Source organism: Macrotis lagotis, chromosome 3, assembly GCF_037893015.1.
Source record: "Macrotis lagotis isolate mMagLag1 chromosome 3, bilby.v1.9.chrom.fasta, whole genome shotgun sequence".
Classification (NCBI taxonomy): Eukaryota; Metazoa; Chordata; class Mammalia; order Peramelemorphia; family Peramelidae; genus Macrotis; species Macrotis lagotis.
Window position 1 is genome coordinate 102539520 of NC_133660.1, and position 14647 is coordinate 102554166.

Sequence of the window (14647 nt, forward strand, 5' to 3'; positions counted from 1 at the left end):
AGACATCAGAAGGTAAGTAGTATTTTCATAGAAAATGCTGTCGAGGAAAGAATTTCACATAGGTTTATACAGTTAAATTCTGTTAATGTGATTTCACAGCAAATGTGCACTCACATTTTTAGCAAGTATACGTTTATGAGATTGCATTATAATATCAAATGTTCTGTTATATTTTAGCAAATTCAATAAAAGCTCAATGCTGTGAATTCTGTCCTTCATATGAAAGGTTATGTCAGAGTGAATAGCTCAACATTTCCAGAATCTGTGACTTTATCACTGTTGTCTTCTTACTATCAACATATAACAATCTTTTCATACCTTAGTATATAAACTCCTTGTCTGATTGTGAGCAGAACCTTTCATTCTTATACAGTCAAATCAATGTCTGTGATTCTCTTACAGTCTAGTAAGGGTCATTCTTTTCCAAAAGAAATATAATCTGTTTACATATTTAAAGATTTCCAAGCTTGGTTACTACTTTCCAGAGCTTGTAGTTTGTTGTCACAGTCTCAAAAATCCAGGGCCCAGTTCACACCAAGAGGCAATATTAACATAGGTCTTTGGTGAAGGCTTGCAATGGTTAAGATCCTAAGTACTTTAAGAATTTAACTTATTCTGTTGATTTTCTTCATATTTGTTAGAATAGCAACAGAAAAGGTGTTATGTTGTTTTCAATTTTTTTACACTCCATGTTATAGGCAGCTAGTACATAAAATTACTTTTGTGGGGAGCCTGTAGATGTGATAGATTTTTTACTTGCATTCATTCTTTCATTCTTATAGTTAATCTTTTAAAAGAGTTTTAATAGATTGTATCCTAATGATGACAGTAGCTTATGGTGAGAATTATCAGCCTACACAACCTGCATAAATTCGTTTATTTGCTGAATATTGATGGAAAACCAGCAGTTGAGGATGACTGCCAATTATGTGTGTGTATTTTATAAACACATACACATATACTGGAATCTAATTTTTTTTCTATTAACTATTCACTCTGCATAATTGTATATTAAGTCCTTCTTGTACTCCTCAAGCTAAAATTCTTTTGAATGTCATTATCCAAGTTAGTCTGATAATGAGGAATTTAAAGGTCAGAATTAAAATGGAACTTGTGTTTGTTAGTGGTGTGGATAATTTTGTTTTGTTAGCTAGACCTGTGATTTTATTAATATAGGGAACTCCTGGAAAGAACAGTTTCTCTATCAATACAGATGGAAATTTATTTTGCCTTGTTCAGTTTTGGAAAGTTGCCTAGGACACTGAGAAGACTAGTTCTTTCCATATGGTCTGGGACCCAGACTTTCCTGAATTCTGTATAGAAATGTAATTGATTGTTTTTGTCTGGTATATTTTGTTCTTCTTTCTTTCTTTCTTTCTTTCTTTCTTTCTTTCTTTCTTTCTTTCTTTCTTTCTTTCTTTCTTTCTTTCTTTTTGGTAAGACAAGGGAGGTTTGAGTCTTGGTTAGAAGCAGAAGGTTAAGAGAATATCATTCTAAAATCAAAAAATAAATGAGGAACTTACATTTGGATGACTACAAAGCTGATCAATATTCTTCAACATTTTGTGCTCTCTTTGGATGACCCTGGCCTTGCTAGAATACCACTAAGGATTTTGAATTATGTTTATACTCATGTCTACTTCCTATCTATAAGAGTAGTAAGATGAAGGAAGTTATGGGTCTCTCACTAATAATATAGTAAAAATTCACATCGAAATGTATATAAATGATATTAGAATTCTAAAATTTTTGATAGAAGGGAGACTATTTTGAAAAAAAATTAATTTTAAGTTCTTCCTAGTAAAGGCTTCCAGAAAACTCTTTTCCAATTAATTTTCTCTCACTCTCCAAGATACTCACTTATCTTTCAACAGTTATAATAAATTGAGTATGGATGTTGGTTATGTATCTCCTTAAATGTTTTGTTTCTCATTCATTCATTTAAATATATATTGAATGTTTTAAACTTAATAGCTGGGATTGTGTGATATTACCTTTATCCTCTAAATTCCCAAAAACTAAACTTTCGCTTTGTAACTCTATTAAGACTAGCACAAGATTCTGAGCATAATGCTTGATAAGATGACCTTAATTAGAATTTATGTTCCTTGAGGTTGAACTGTCAGCATCAATGGGCTTAATTTCATCAGAAATAAATTCCATCATCTTCATTGATCTTTTCTCTTTCCTCAATCTTTTCATTCTTCTTCCTGTTTTTTCCTACTTCCTCCCCTCTCCATTTCATCTCTTCCCCCCCTTCCCTAACTCTTATTCTTCTCTCCTTTTCCATCATCTTTTTTCTCCAACCTTCCCCATTGTATCTTTGAATATTGAATTATAAAGAGAAAATAGAGACTCAGACACTCCTAGGTGACTTGTGTGATTCAACTTGAGAATGTCTCATAAATAAATTCTTAATATAGTGCTTCTCTGACCCAAATAAACATATTATCTTTGTTCAAGTGTTTTGCACTGTTACAGAAATATATAAGATACTTTGATAATAATCCTCTCTCGTAATATTATTTTAATAACAGTGAAAGCTTAATGGTAAAACACATCAGTAGTGTTATATTATTCTTTCCAGGTGGAAATTGTAATGGAAACTGAATGACATTTCTTATAAAGGAGTGGCAAGCAAACTGATATATTCAGAATAAATCAGAAACACTATGCATCTTTCCTTCTTTAGGTTATGATGTTTTTGGAGCACATGTTTATGGGATTTTTACCAGTGTCAGGTCAGAGAATTTGTGAGAAAGGGCTAAATTTCTTAAAACAATATTAATCATTGGTAAGTCTATTAAGTGTCTGTGCCTTTGTTGACTCTCTTCTTCTTTCACAATCTCATAGGGTTTTGATTGTGGTTCTCTTTGTGTTTATTTGTTAAAATGAATGAAGCAATAAAAGTACACATGAATATATACCTTTGTTCCTAAAGCTAATTACTTGATTTATTTAAAACATCCTTTTGATGTTTTGGTTGTCCTCAAGAAATACTGATGTGAAATAAGTAAATTATTGGGTTTGAACAACAGTATCAACAAAGACATAATGTTCTAATTTTCTTAATGCTAGAGTGCCTATTAGTAAAAATACGCTGTAATATAGATGTGTAATTTTCCTGTAAAAATATAAAATACAAACATGCTAGAGAATAACAGAGTAGTGAAAATTATTTTATTTTATGAATTAAAACTAAAGATTTAGTCTTAAATTGAGCCTTGTACAACTCCTGAATTTATTAGGACTCCAATTCCCTTGTCTTTAAAATGAGGCAATTATGTTAGTTTATTGAATAGATACATCAGTGTACTGGCAAATATTTAACAACCTGATCTATAGGAAAAAAAATGTATTCACAATGCATTTTGAATTTTAATCTGCATAATTAGCATTTCCCCATCATTTTCTTAAATCCAAACAGCAAAAATTGCAACAAATGTTGATCAAACCATGACTAATACTGCTGAAGAGTAAATGCTCACCCTAAAAATTTAACAACCAGATACTGGGAATCTATTTACACTGATTTCAGCACACTCCTACAAATAGTAGTAGTAGTAATAGTAATAGTAGTAGTAGTAGTAGTAGTAGTAGTAGTAGTAGTAGTAGTGGTGGTGGTGGTGGTGGTGGTGGTGGTGGTGGTGGTGGTAGTAATTAGTAGTAGTGATAGTAGTGGTAGTTGTGGTTTTTGTGGCTGTTGTGGTTGTTTCTAATTCCTCAAGACCCTATTTGATGTTTTCTTGACAAAGATAATGAAGTGATTTGTCATTTCCTTCTCCAGCTAATTTTACAGATGAGGAAACTGAGACAAATAGGGTTAAGTCACCTGCCCAAGTCACCTCAGAAAGATGAGTCTTCCTTATTCCAGGTCTAGTTCTCTTATCCACTTAACTACCTAGCTACTTATGGTAAATGGTGTCCTGCCCACTGAGGGATCCATTGATACTATGGGCTGGGACAAAATTCATTCATGATACAGATGTTGATTTGGAAGGCAAACACAGTTTGGTTCTCAGGATTCCATTCATTTTACTTTATGGAAAAGTAAACTGTATCCTAAAGAAGTTTAATGACTTGCTTCTCACCAATCATTTAGTAAGGACCTACTTTATGGTATGCTGAGTGTTAGGAATACAAAAAGAGACAAAAAAAAGAAGAAAAGAGTAAGTGGCAGTCCCCACTCTCAAGGAGCTCACAATCTAATGAATAATATGGCATAGGCAATAAATAACTGAACCAACATTTTGATTCAGATCTTCTAATATCTAAGCAATTATTCTTCTCATTGATCAAATTAAGAGATTCTTTAGCAGGCTGAATTTTGTATTTCTTCTATAACAGGGGCTCATTAATTCATATGTAAATAAGCAACACTTAATTGTCCTGGAGAGTGCTGATATTTGTTTAACACCTTAAGTTTTGTTTTAATTTTTGGGTTTATTTTGCAAAGTAATGAGGTTAAGTGGTTTGACCAAGGCCATACAACCAGGTAATTATTAAGTGTCTGAGGCTGAATTTGAACTCAGGTACCTCTTGACTCCATGACCTGTGCTCTATCCACTGTGCCACCTAGCCACCCCAACACCTTAAGTTTTGCAAAGCACTTTACACTTACTACTTCCTTTGAACCTCACAATAATCTCATACGGGTAATTCCTCTCTTTATTTGTCTTCCAGTCTGGGGGAGTGAATGAAAAGGGGCATGCAGCTGTCCTAGATTTAAGAATCTAAGAATCTAATTCCTTCAGTGCAAATCTGCATGGCACATTATTATCCTAGGGTGCTGCCTTGGGGACTGGGAAGCTAAAAAAATTGCCTATGGTCACCCAGTTGATCTGTCTCACAGAAAGGATTTGCATCTAGGTTGTCCTGACTCCAAGGCCAGCCATCTATGTGCTGCACTCTGTATCCTCTCTGTTAATTAGAGGTATTTCTTTTTTTTTAACTAGAGACATTTTTATAGGACTTTACAAACAACTTTTCTCACAATAACCTTTTGAGATAATACATCAAATATATATATATAATATATCAAAGCCTATTTCACAGATGAGGAACCTGAGAGGTGAGCTGATTAAATGACTTCCCTAATGTTTTATTTAGTATGTATTATCATCACCACGTATCTCTACATACTTAGTAGGTATTAAAGGAAAGATTTTAATCCAGGTTTTTCAGACTTTTAAGTATTCTATTAATTTGCCACCCTGCCCTTTTAGTAGCTTAGATCATTCAGTACATATCTTTAGAAATACTAAAAATTGTGTATATGGAGAGAGGAGTCTGAGTTATTTCTTTAAATAACCAATATTTCTTAGATTACTAGCTTTTTTGGGGGGGGCTAAAACAGAATTTAAAATTTTCTATGGCTTTAAATATTCCAAGTAACCACATCCTCTCCTCTATCCCTCCAATTTAGAGTGTTATTTTGTGGTAGACATCCAGTGTTCATACATGTCATTTATTCATTATTACGTAAAGAACTTGGGATAAACAGAGAGCTTTGTAATGCTTGCTTGTGAGCATTCTGGGAAAGAAGCTAAAGGGCACATTTTATTTAATGTGTGGGTACCTAAATGTCATCTGTAAAATTTTCAAGTGCACCCAGCATACAAATAAATGCTTCAGTTCTGGAATGTATCAAATAAAATCTCAAACAGATTAATTGAACAATTAATCTTCCAATTTTATGTTAATTACCCATTTTGGGTTGTCAATGACTCCAATATATTTTGAAGGTGAAATTTTGCTACCTACATCTGGAAATCTGATGTAAATGTTCACTCAGTCTTTTATTAGATCGACCCTGTCTCACCCTACCCACTGTCAAACTTAAGAAGACTCTTCATACTCTTGCAGACACCAAGGCAAATGGCAGTTTGAATTAACATTTCCAATACTCACACAAGCTTCAGTGCAATATGCCCATCTAAGACCTTTAACAATTGTGTTGAGTGTTTCCTTCTGTTATTAGATAAGATTGGGCTAAAATGGACTGTCAGACTGAGAGTTTCCCCAGCATGTGACTATTGAAATATAATCAATTTGAAAACCAAATATCATTTATCAGTGACTCAAAGAATAGGATACCTTCTTGTTCACTTTCCCTAGGATAACCCAATTTCCTTTCAGATAGTAATTACAGTCACAGAAATGAATATTTTTAATAAGAGAAAAAGGTGGAGAAAAAAAATCAACAGAAGAATTCTAATTAAAAGCAAAAAATTTCCATTAAATGCTATCCATTCAACTTCTAACTTCTCTTTAACATAGGTGAATTAGAATTTGTGCAGCTCCACAAAGGCATATGCTATTTTAGATTGCTTATTTCAAGAAGTTGGGTGGTCTGGGATTCATAGCTAATGCAATGCCAGAGTATCATTGCCTTTCCACTGAAGTGTTATGTTACTAATTAATGAAGAAGGGCATGAAATCAGTGAAGGGGAAAACTTAAAAGCAGATCCCATTGACCATATTATGTGACCTTTAAGACAAAGATCCCACATGGGACATGATTTTTCTTTTTCAGTTCCTCCTCTCTTCCTTCCCAGTTCTCCTCCCTCTGAAGGCTCAGCAGTTGGGAACCTTGATGTCAACTGATATTATCAAAATATTTTTTCCTCCTAGCAACTTTCATCAGTGAGAATACCTTAGTATAATTTACTAGAAAATATAACAGATGCACTCGATTGATTGGTAGAAAGAAATGGTGATCATAAAATCTCATCCTTTTATTTCCAAGAAGGGTTAATTGAACAGCAAGACACTGAAAAATCTTCAGTTATAATAAAAATTATATTTGTGGGGAGAGGGTTATGAGTTCACTCCATTTTGGGTGATCATATATGTGATTTCCTCAATGTAAAAAACTCCTTCACGTGGAAAGTGCCTTTACTGTCACTGTTTAGGAACTCATTTATGACTTGTTTGTGCCCTAAGAGCTTTACTACTAGCTTTTAAGGTATCACTCGAATCCATCTTCCAAACTCTGCCATGTCACCTCTAAATAAATAAATATATTTGTGCATCATGAAGAATTTTCAACACACATGCACAGTAAGCATTTGTGAAGTACTATTTTTCTGGGGCTATTAAGATAAAAATTAGATTCCCTCTATTCTAAAGAATTTTATGGAATACTTTTGTTGCTCTTTAAAAGAAAAATGAATAAGAAGACGGATTTTACCCACTTCAGAGGGTAACTGTCACTATCTTCATTACAATTAGAAACTTGTTGATATGTTTAATAAGACAGAAAATAAATTAGATGTCAAAAATTAAAAAAAACATAAAATTTAGAAATGAAAGAAGCCTTAAAACCAACCCTTTAATTTTCTAGATGAACTTAGATCCAGTGCAGTTATGTGATTTGTCCAAGGCAGTAAGTGACAAAGAACCTAACTTTTCTAAATCCAATAGTACTTATAATAAGTCTATAAATGCGTTATGAAGTATTGAATTAGTATAATTAGTATATAGAGCTAGAGATTATTTTAAACTATGGAAGATAAACTTAATACCTTTTATAAAAACCAATTTCGAATTTAAAATTTGAAATACGATGATTTCAAATATCTATATTTTAGGAGAAACTGTGATCCTTTCACTGTTAAAGAGAATATCAAAAGCTGTGAAAAATGAAGGACATCATCTGTACTTTAAATTCATTCATTCAATAAACATTTTCAAATGTAAACTGGTCTTAAGCACTTAGGGATGCAAAGAAAGTAAGAATTCTTCCCTTGAGGAGCTTACACTGTAAAAGAGGATTCAACATGAAAATAATTATGTACAAACTATATATATATATATATATATATATATATATATATATATATTATATATATTATATATATACACATATATATGTTACTATACATGCATATATGTATCTATACATTCATTTATATATATTTATATGAAAAATTACAAATATTCAAAAGAGGGAAAGTACTAGAATTAAGAGGGATTGAAACTTCCTATAAAAATTTGAATTTTTTAGCTAGACTTGAAGGAAGCCAGAAAGGAGAGATGAGAAGGGAGAGTATTTCAGAAATAGCAATAGCCAATGAAAATGATGGAAGTCAGAAGATTGAGTGTCTTGTTGCAGACTCCAAAAACTCCTAATAAGGAATTTTTTGTTTTATCACAGAGGTTATTCAGGGAGCCACTGAAGTTTAATGAATTGAAGGGTGACATGGTCAGATCTGCACTTTAGGAATATTATTTTGAGAATTGAGTAGAGGTTCAAACAGAATACCTGAAGCAAGATCAACCAGCAAGATATTTCAATAGTCCAGGTGTGAAGTGAGGAGGGCCTGCTACCAGGGCAATAGCAGTGTCAAAGGACGAAAAAGGGATATATTTGAGAGATGCAACCAAGGGAAAATGAGCAAGCTGAGGCAACAGGTTAGGTATGGAAGGAGTAAGGAGTAGAGGATAAGACCTAGTAAATGAAAGGATGATGGCACTCACAATAGTAACTGGAAAGTTTGGAAAGGGGACTGAGAATTTGGGGAGGGGGGGAGTTTGGAATGTATTGAGTTTAAGATATGAACAGGACAACCAGTATAAGATATAAAGTAGGTAGTTAAAGATGTAATACTGGAGGTCAGCCAAAGGGTTAGAGATAATTAATGTCAAAAAAGGATGAAAGCATGAGAACTCAGGCAAGCTTTATCAACTAGAAACATCGTACATAGAGTGTCACTCTCTATTTCCATCATCACACGTGGGGGTAGCAACTCCAAAAAGAGAGATAGGTTCTGAAACTATCCTCTCATTTGGTTTGTAGTAATCCTTCATTAAAATCCTAATCACTAAGTGAAATAGAATACATTAGGGAAAAGTGTGATTATGGAGGGGAGAGGCCAGCAGTGGAGATGATAAGTGATAGGTAGAATGTGAAGCATGACTGGACCTGATTATAATAGTGAATTTTGTGAGTGCACTTATCAATTAGACAAGCACAGGTCACAGGGTGAGCTTTCCAGAGTTGAAAAAGTTGTCTCAAATTATGATCTTCTGTAGTGCCAATGATTAGGAAAGTATTAAAGTTGAACTCAATTGTTAACATTTTCTTCATCATTTTCTTAAGTACAGGCAATCAACAAAAGAACAAATCAAGCCCTGATCTGTGTCATTTCCAATTAAGAGGTATTAGAGAGGGTGGTGACAGAATAATTAGAAAATGCTCAAGCAGTGACAAGGAGACTGGGTTCTGGGCAAGATGGGATCAAAACTCATTCACTTATCAGAATTCAGAGACCCCAGGGAAGAATCCAGACTCCTCTGGAAGACTGAAGGGGAAGATTGAAGAAAAAGGTTCAGCGAACAGGTGTCTTAATTTGTACATTGACAGAAAATCTATATAACACTTCTGTCTCCCAGGTTTTGTTTTGGGGCTTTATCATGGTATAGAGGAGAGCTTCTACAAACCCTACTACCCATTAGAACTGGAGTGCTTTGAAGTCCTACCAAGCTAGAGAGTTGTTTTTAACATAATTTCAAGGACAATATATTTATTCTTTGTGAAAACTAACCTAGCTAATTTTAACGGAACATCAAAAGGAAGCATATTTTTCAGGCAAAGTAACTTTTATTTTTTTTTATTATAGAAGGACTATATTTATTTCAAGCAACAAAAAGAAAATAAACACCAAAAATATCTTCAACTACACCCAGTGAAAACAGGAGTCATTGAGTTTTATCCCTTTGTATTAACACTGATCATAAAAGTACTTAGTGTCAAAAGGATGGATGCATGAGAATTCAGGCAAGCTCTGTCAACTAGAAACATCCTATGTAGAGTGTCACTTTCTTTTTCCATTATCACACATAGGGGTAGCAACTCTGAAAAGAAAGGGACTGAAACATACCCTCTCATTTGGTTTGTGACAATCCTTCATTAAAGTCCTACTCCTGGGACCTCCTGGGAGTCAAGTTCTGATAGATCCAACTAAATTGAAAAGTCTTTGATTTTAGACCTAGTGTCTTTCTGTCTTCTGAAGATAAATGTAATTCAATTAAACTTATATATACTAAGTGAGAAAAACCCATGGTTAAGCACAAAGTGCAGTCAATTATCCATGACCTTCTCCTTGTCCAATTCAGGATCAGACATGAAGTCCTTTGGCATTTAAAGTCTTCTGGCCACTTCCTAACCTCCCCAGTCTTTTTACTCCTTCTGCTTTTCCACCTACTCTAGGCCACAATGCAATCCACTGTTTTCAGCAATAGTCTCTCCTGTTTCCGGGGATTTTCACTTATTGTCTCCAATGTCTGGAATTCTCTAATTCCTCATTTCTATCTACTATCATCATTTTAGTTAAATTCTTAAGCTAAAATCCCAGCTTCTGCAAGAAACATTTCCTGATAGCCCTTAATACTAATGCCTTCTCTCTTTAGTTTATCTCCATTTTGTCAAATGTGTGTGTGTGTATGTGTGTTTGTGTATATCTTGCATAATGCTTCTCACATTAGAGCTCCTTAAGAGGGTGGCCTTAATATATACATACACATATATGTATATATATATATATATATATATATATTACACATATATTATGTATATATTATATTAGATATTATTATATATTATGTATCCTTAATTATTTTCACAATGTAGGTAATGTAGTAGGTGCTTAATAAATGGTTACCAACTGACCAAAGTGAAAAAACAATAGACTTTGTCCTTATAGAGCTAGGCATAGATAATTATATTCAATCTGCACAGATTAGATGCACATTATATAATACACAGAAATGACAACAGTGTGTTGTTGTGTGAGTGTTTGAAATATGAAGTCAGCAGTATTTTCCATTTTTTTTTTGCAAGGCAAATGGGGTTAAGTGGCTTGTCCAAGGCCACACAGCTAGGTAGTGTCTGAGACCGGATTTGACTCCAAGGCCTGTGCTTTATCCACTATGCCACCTAGCCGCCCCAGTATTTTACATTTTGAAAGCATTTTTAATCTACATCTTTTAATACAATGTTTCTGTTGTCTGCTTTATAAATCTAATGGCAAATAAGAGGAAGTAACACACACAATACAAGGTAATTTGAGTGGGTAGGGAGAAGTGTAGTTGAAAGGGAGGTATCAAGGACTGGGCAAATCTGTAAAGGCCATATGCAAGAGAAAGCATTTGAACTCAGCTTTGAAGAAGATTGTGGATACTATGAGGAAAAGATGGAGAAGTGAGTTTTGGGGGAATGAGGTGAGATGGAGTGGGGACAGTCTGAGAAAAGTTATAGTAAGAGGAAAGAGCATGTACTATATAAAGAGACCAATATGCCTAAACTTTTTAGAATCTTAAGGGCAATAATTTATAAGGAGGCTGGAATGACAGGTTATGAGGAGCTCCCAGAGGAAAGTGAGGGGTGCTTGTTATATAGGGGAAGCCAGGTCTCTACTTTACAAATATCACTATGGTTTCTATATGGCAAATATATATGAGAGATTTGAAAGGAAGGTCCGTTACAGTAACTAAATAGTGGAGTGAGATCTGACACAGGCCTGGATTAAAATGGTGACTGTTAAGAAGGAAGAGAAAGGCACAAATGTCAGAAGTGTTGTGAAGGTTGAGTTGCCAAAATTTGGCAAATCATTGGGGAATATATTGGGATATATATATATTGAGGGATAGAGGATGACAGAATGAGAAGCTAAGTGATTGAAAGAGTAATTGTGGTGGTCTGAAAAGAAATAAGATAATCAGAAAAGGGCTCAGCAGAGAAAGTTGAAGAGAATGTTGTGGATGTGTAGAACTCATCACTGGATAGCTATCAATTCAGGTACAGTATATATCACTCTGCTATTATGAATGTTGCTAGGCTATTTGAATAAAGCATAATCATTATGATTAGGCCATGTTAAAAAATAAAGCATGGATATTTTATTTTTTGATTTGATATTCTATTATTATACTTGTTTTGATAGTTCAGTTTTTTCTATTTCTTAAAGAAATCATTGCAGTGAAGTACAGAATAACAACTACAGATACATAAAACTCCTGATAGCACAATTTGCTGTGAAAAATCAATAATTTTATGCAAGTTAAATTATACGAGGATGTTTGGTGATGATTGCAATTCATTTAGTGAGCAAGAGAACTGAATATAGTTAAAAGTATACCTTGATGCCTTGATATGATGATCAGATTAAAATGATTTAATCTCATTCTGAACTCAGGTTATCATTAGTCATGGGCAATTACTGTCAAAAAGGACATGTTCTAGCCATTCATTTACATAATATGAGTCCCCTTTTGAATTGCATATGAATTAATTACATTTTCTTTAATTGTAGCACAGTTACCTGCAACATGCAGCTTCTGTCTTGTGTAAAACAGGTCATTAACTTCTAGAAAGTGGCCAATTTCCTAATACAACCATTTTACCTGAATCACTAGCTTTAAGACTTTGAATTGTAATTTAAACATATAATAGTTCAACAAGTTAAATTCCGACTCATTTTGCCATTCTCTTAAGGTTATTTAAACACATTCCAAAGGTCAAGTCTTAAATTATACTTTTTCTATGTTTAATGAAGATCCAGTATCTGATCCAATTTATGCAAAATTTATTGAAGTATTTTTTAATTCTTTCAATTTTAATTCTTTCAATAGTTTATCAATATATTTAAGCATATTTCCAAGGTTTGATTTTTAAGGTCATATCTTCTATCTTGTGGGTTATTTAAAATGTGAGCTATAAGATACATGTTATTGAATATAGGATCAAAGATCAAGAATGTAAAGGGAATTTAGAGGTCAATAAATCTTCCTAGAAATATCTGACTTCAATCTTCCAAATGTTTCTATTTTTTTTAGGAGTTTCAATTATTTCTGACTCTTTGTGACTTCATATGTTTTTTCTTTGGCCATTTTCTTCCTCAAAAGATTTCTTTAATATATGGAACTAGATCCACGCTTAGACCTCAAAATGTATATTAATTAAAGTAGTGGTAGTTTTAGTATAATAAGCAAGAATCATCAGATCATTTCAACTGAATATTTGATATTTACTTTCTTTTTATATTTGTATTTGCTTACTCCCATACATATTTATGTGAATGAGACACCGTACTGCTGAAAATTTTAGACTTTGAGAAAAAAAGACTTATTTGAATTACCCTCAGAAAAACTTATTAGCTAAGTGATTCTGGAAAACTAACTTAATCTCTCTTAGTCTTACATTCTTCTTTTGGGAAAAAGGGATATTAACATCCATGCTTTCCACCAGTAGCATTGAGCAGCAAATGATAAAATGTATTTAAAGTGTTTTGAAAAACCAAAAAAATGCCAAAAATGTGACTATTTATTTGCTATTATTGTTATTGTTGTACGTATTCTTTCCTTCAATAGAATATGATAGAATGTAAATTCCTCAACAGCAGGGACTATTTCTTAATTTTTCTCTATATCTCTAGCACAATATAGATCCCAAAACCTAGAAGATATTTAATAAAGCTTAATTGATTGAATAAAAATAAATTAGGTACCCAAAGAATGAAAAAAGTCAGCAGTCATGAAGTATGAGGATAAAATAATGAACTTGACTTGTGAAATCCAAAGAAAATAAGGCATGTAATATACATTTTTTTTGCAAGACAATGGGGTTAAGTGACTTGCCCAAGATCACATAGCTAGGTAATTATTAAGTTTCAGAGTCTGGATTTGAACACATGCCCTCCTGCATCAGGGCTGATGCTTTATCCACTGCACCACCTAGCCACCACACATATAATAGAAATTATAGACTTAAAGCACTTTTGGAAACTTGCTATTATTTTTATTGTTGTTTTACTGTATTATTAGAAACCATTAAGATTTTGAGGATTAAATACAACTCTTAGCCTTTATGTACTTTGGTTTCTGAGATGAGAAAGTTTAGAACATCCACACAAATATACATATCTAAGTACCAAACAACTTTCTAAATTTAAATTACAAGACCCTTGCTGATCTGAACTAAAAGAGGAAGTGTTCATAGAGAGTTCTCTTTACTAATGAAATTATATTTCCATTTTCTTTTCTTTTCAAAAAAAAAAAAGATGAGGAAAAGTAAAATAAAACTGGGACATAACCAAGGAAACTTCTCAAAGCTAAAATTTCTAGATTGACAAACCTGATGATAGATTTTTATATAAGAAGCTTTCTAAACCCTCTTTTTTCTTTTTCTGTGTATAGATAATATGTATAATATATCTAAATGTTCTTCAGGAAGTATAGTCTGTATGTATGCATATATGTGCATGGTTTTTAGGGAAATTTATGAATGAAAACTATCAAGTATATGACAGTGGGATTCACTAATCTCAACTTTGGGAAAGGAATTCTAATAGTGAATGATTAAAGGTGAGTTTGTGGAAAATAACTTTTGTTCAGATATGGCTCTGCTCATACAAATTTCCTCATATAATTTCCCCACATAGTAATGGGTGCTTGAAGCCTTGACCCCCCCCCTTTCTGGACTGACAGTGGGGATAGACAAATCTAGTTGAATGAATCACAAATATCACACTACATGAGAATAAAGGCCATTGGATTAAATATGTCATTTGCACCTTGATTCCCCTACAATATGAATGTTGTTTGATTCATGGCCTATGATTATTTTCATAAAATTATTTTAAGAATG

At 33.1% G+C, this 14647-nt stretch overlaps 1 protein-coding gene across 1 annotated transcript in view; it reads left to right on the top strand.

The window, feature by feature from the left end:
- Nucleotides 1-14647, top strand: part of FSTL5 (follistatin like 5) — a 1020077-nt gene that overhangs the window by 293472 nt on the left and 711958 nt on the right. The gene's annotated exons all lie outside the window — the stretch shown is intronic.